We start from the raw sequence: 5427 nt of genomic DNA on the forward strand, positions 1-5427 counted from the left end.
ATTTTATTTCTACCCTGCCTCTCCAACAAGATGGAAGAACCCTGCTGGCTGAATGTAACAACACAACTGTGGCAAAGAAAGAATCTTTATTCATTGTCACTGCAAAAAAGCTAAATCCTTAAAGGAAAATCGTGGCTGTGTGCTGTGGGCTTTGTCACAAATCCTCTTTCATCACTGAAGCAGTCATCCCTCTTGCTTTGCTATCTTCAACTCCTAGATCTACTTACACTGAAATAATCCCTTTTGAATCACATGGGGCTCTAAGTAAAGATGAGGCTTTATATTTGGTGATTTGATGTAGCATAAACTATAGCTAAGCATACTTTTATTTTTTTAAAAAACTTGTGTATAAGCAGAGGTTTGTAAACTCCCTGTAGAATGTTTTCCTTTTATGCTTCTACTTTTTTCTCTCTCGTGTGTGTGTGTGTGTGTGTGTGTGTGTGTGTGTGTGTGTGTATTCATTCCCCCCAGGGATACTCATGTTGGTTATGCAGAAAAATAAAACAAATCCAAAGCACACATCATGGTGATCACCTTTATTGGAATAAATGTGATAAATGCATTACACTTTCAAAGTTCACCAGCTTCTTCGTGAAGAAAATTCATACAGGAAAATAAACCAATGTGGCCTGAGTAATAGGCTGGCACCTTGTTTAGGATGGTTTCTGAAGTTGATGTGTATGATAGTCTTGAGGGAAAGTTGATGCAGTTAAGAGGCCACATCCCTTTTTGGTCTTGAAGGAATTGAGGACAAAGACAGTAAAAGCAGGCAATAAAATTTCTGTCTTAACTAGTAGCAACAAAATAACTGACATCTCTAAGATCTGTGCAAGGCCACAAGCCACTTTGTAGACAGAGTACAATGAGACTCTCAAGACGTCTCTGCAGTGTCATATCTGGAAAGAAAGTTTAGTGTTTGAACAGTTAAAACTGGCCATTTAGAGCCAAATTTAGATTGTTTTGCCTTGAACCATCCTGGAATTGGTCCAAACATTCTTTGATGTAACCTGTATTAAACCTTGTAGACTCTGCGGGGATATAGATGGGGAGAAAGGAGCGCCAAGACACCACTCCTTTCTGCCCCACACAGAGGCCACAGCAACCAAATGGCATGGCCTCTGGGAGCCCGAAAAAGAACCCGCTCCCACAGGTTCTTCTAAGGGCACACATGCTGTGCCATTGGTACCCTTGTGTGCAGCGATGATATCTGAGCGACACCACGCACACTGTCAGCATGGCATGTGGATGGAGGGTGCCATTATGACACAGTAGGGCTCAGGAGCATGCAGACACTGCTCTCCCGAGCTCTAAAATCGGCCGCAGGCCAGCACTTTGCACCAATCTGTATTGGGCCTCTAATCCATTTTTACTCCATTTTAAGACTATTTGGAACTCATGACTTCAACATAAGCTCTTTTCCTCCTCCTCTTCTGCCCACCCCACTAACTTTTTTTCAGTGACATCTTCCCTGATAGGCAAGCTCTTGAAAGCTTATTCACAAACCTGTATATACAATGATTAATGACAGTATTATTTGAGCACTAAGGTGGGATACAGACGGGCAAAAAGGGGTGTGTTCATGACGTCATGAAGGTGTAGCCTTCAGACGGCCCTTACCTGAATGCCGTCATGAACATGCCCCGCCCGCACGCCCCTAGCGGGAAGAAGCGGCATTAAAAAGGTGCCGCTTTCCCCCGCTTCTTTTCTATATACAGCCGGCAAAAGAAAAAAAAGCCCCGTTTTTGGCTGCCCATGCGGAAGCTACCTCTCTTTGCAGCGTCCTGTGAGGTGGCGGTATGGAAACTGCGGGTCAGAAACGGCCCCAGGTGAGGCGTCTTCACTGGCCCCCATGTGGAAGCCCCATCACCTGAGCCACGCCCCCGGGGCGGGCGGTCTGAAGGCTCCGTATTCAGCAGAATACACCTTCAAGACGTCTTCCCCTGCCTGTCTGTACCCCGCCTAAGTTTTGGAATCCACCTCACAATGTATTCCTAAACATACTTATGTGGGAAAGACAATGATCCCATGGCCGGTCATATCCTCCTAACCTCCAGACTAAGCTACTTTAATGCAGTATGCTTGGAGCAGCCTTTGAAGACTGTTAAAAAACTATACAACTTTAATCCAAAAGCCACAGAAGACAACAAACTGGGCTGGAGTGTTGTGATCTCAAAACATGTAACTGCAGTAAAATTGAGATCATTTTTAGGCTCAGTGCAAGATTTTGCTTTTCCTTGAAAGCCTTAAAGCCCTTCTCAACTTGAGAGAAAGGCCACCAAAGAACCATTTCTCACATACTCCTGCCTGTACACGAAGTTCTCCAAAACAAAACTTTCTTGAAAGGTTCCCCCATCTTCTTAAAAAGTGGCCTATTTTGCAAGTCTACCGTCTATCATTTTAACATTACGCATTTCCCCCCTTTCTGTAGACTTTTTAATCATCTGTGCATTATGTCTATGTAGCATGATATTTGCTTTTGACACAGCTCTTTTATGTGTTATTTACAAGTTCTTCTTTTAATATGTTTTGTTGTAACTTATCTTTTTGGAAGCCAGCTTGGAAGTCAGCTGGAGCACAATGTATAAATTAAGTAGAAATGAAGTAAAATGTTGGCTCCTTCTGCAATGCCAGACAAATGGACAGTTTTTGAGTGAAGGTCCAAAGTTTTCTTGGTCATGTAGTCCTTTGGCTCCAAGCCAACATAAGGTGGTGTGTGACCTGCGGATGGCAGATGTTTCAAATTCACTGCCTGGCCATTGAAAGAAAAAACATACATCTATATTTAAAAAACCTCCCCTGCTTAAGCATTGAAAGCTTGCTTAAATAAAAATGGTTTTGCTGGCTGGGAATGGAAAGCAGGAAGGGGGCCAGCCTAGCCTCTTGTGGAAGGGAATTCCAGAGGATGGGAGCAGCCACTGAGAAAGCTCTCTCGTGTCCTCACCGAGCAAACCTCTGATAGTGGCAGAATTGAGAGAAAGCCTCCCCCTGATTATCTTAAAAGCTCTGGCAGGTTCATATGATGAGACAAGGCCATTATTTCTACTACACTGTAGAAATAATGCAGTTTGACAGCACTTTAAGCTCCATCCAACAGAATCCTGGGATTTGTTGTTTCAGAAGGATTTTTGTCTTCTCTGCCAGAGTGCTGGTGCCTCAGCAAACTACAAACCCCAGGACTCTGTAGGATGGAGCCATAAAGATCAAAGTGGTGTCAAACTGTATTATTTTTACACCCCTGGATCAGCCTATGCAATTCACATTTTATATTGGGTACAATCTAAGGCAGACTGTAACGCCCTGCATGTGAAGTTCCATGTTCCCACTGCCCCAGCATCTGCCAAAAGTCTGGAAGGTCTCCTGGATGGTGATGCTAACCAGTGAGGAGGGAAAGGGGGGGAGGTAAATTCAGATTATGACAGTATTTCTGGTCTCATCTTAGAGGGGAAAAGAAATGAGAGTGTACTCTCAGATGCACTGCTCTCTCCACTTCGTTCCCCTGGGAAGCCAGAGCACTCACATTCTTACAGCCGGAATTGCCTCCCTATGGGTAAGCAACTACAACAGGGATTGGCTTGTGGGAGGGGATTTTGAACAGAGTGCAAAGGACGAGAGATTAGCTCTCTGCACTGTTTAAAAATAGGCATGTAGGGCATAAACCACACTTATGCACACATGTCACTAATAGGGTGCAAGCCAATATGCAGACACTCCCTACTGGAAATTGGCATGCATAGGACAGGTCTGTACATTTTAGATTTCATTTACATACATACTTTTTCTCATACTGCAGTTTCAGAATTGCCACTGTATGCACCCAACAGACATATTTAAAAATTCTGCAAATCTGTGTCTCATACATATGAAACACATACGTACAAGCATGCATATATAAGCTAATATAGCTTGATCAAGAATCCATTTCCCCCCATCCATTACAAGCATGAGAATTGTTACAACCCATAGCTATGAGTGTACATGATTAGGCACATCTGCACGCAAAACATAAGTGTTTTGGGTGTGCTCTGGTGTAACTTTTGCATGATTTAATACTAAGCAAGTTCTTAAATCTAAAACAAATAGATAAGCTAAGATTTATTTCCTATTAAAAGCTGGGATGCTTGCACAAAGAACTCCAAACCACTAGCTTATTCAGCTTAGGCTGTTAACCTAACCCAAATAATTCAGGTTTTATGTAATGGCATGATTCTGAAAGTCTTCTCAATCAACCAATAGAAACCAGTGCCTACATTGTAATACACAGACTTTGAATTCTTCAGTTACAAATATACTGTTGTTATACAGCATCTAGTCAGCTTTGACCTATGGTGACCCTATGGGAGACTTCCAAAAGCTGTCATCAAAAACACTGTTCAGACCTAGTGAATTCCATAATGGCTTTCTTTATTGAATAAACCATTCTGTAATGTGGTCTTCCCCTCTTTTTACTGGCTTCTACTTTACTGAGCATTATCATCTTTCCCAGTGAGTCCTGTTATTTCATGATTTGTTCAAAGTGTAATTGCCCCAGTCATTTTGACAGTTCAGACTTTATCTGCTCTGGGACCCATTTGTCTTTTTAGCATTCTGCATTATCTACAGAACTCTCTGCCAGCAGATTCCAATTAAGTTGATTTTCTTCCTGTCAGCTTTCTTCACTGTCCAGCTTTCAAAACCATACACAGAAATTGGAAATGCTATAACATGGATGATTCTCACTATGGTATTTAATAGCAATAGCAAGTATATTTGTATACTGCTTACTGGTGTACTAAGTGGTTTACAAAGTGCAAGCTAATGGCTCCCAACAAACAATGATGTATCTTTACACTTAATGGCCTCATCTTTGCTTTTCAATGTCTCTTTATGATTTCTTCATTACACTCTTCATTTTTATTTATGACTGAGCCAAAGTACAGAAAATCTTAAACAATTTTAATAACTTCATCAACTTTTAAATTATGTAAATACTTTGTGGTATCCCCCCCCCCCCCCCCAATATTTGATTGTAATCCTAATTTTTCACTTTTTTCCTTAATGTTTACCAGCAGTCAATCCTATTATCAGGAGCATGAAAGACTGGATTTTAAATTTAAATGTCACATGGAACATCATAACAAGCTAGAAGCTGCATTCTGGGCAACACTTTATTTGCCTCTAAGTACAGTGGATCCTTGTTATACACTGGGGTTTGGTTCCAAGATCCCCCGTGTATAACAAAATCCATGTATGCTCAAGTCCCATTACATATAATGACATAGCAAAATGGTGTCCCTTATAAAAAATGGAAAATCAAGGTAAATTTATACTTTTTTGGAACATTCTCAAACCGTGTATGCTTAAATCCGTGTATAAAAAATCCGTGTATAAGAAGGGCCGACTGTATATAGAGCCTTTCTAACTGATGAAGAAAATCCCAAACACATTAAA

The sequence above is a fragment of the Sceloporus undulatus genome, chromosome 4, assembly GCF_019175285.1.
Source record: "Sceloporus undulatus isolate JIND9_A2432 ecotype Alabama chromosome 4, SceUnd_v1.1, whole genome shotgun sequence".
In the NCBI taxonomy this organism is placed as follows: domain Eukaryota; kingdom Metazoa; phylum Chordata; class Lepidosauria; order Squamata; family Phrynosomatidae; genus Sceloporus; species Sceloporus undulatus.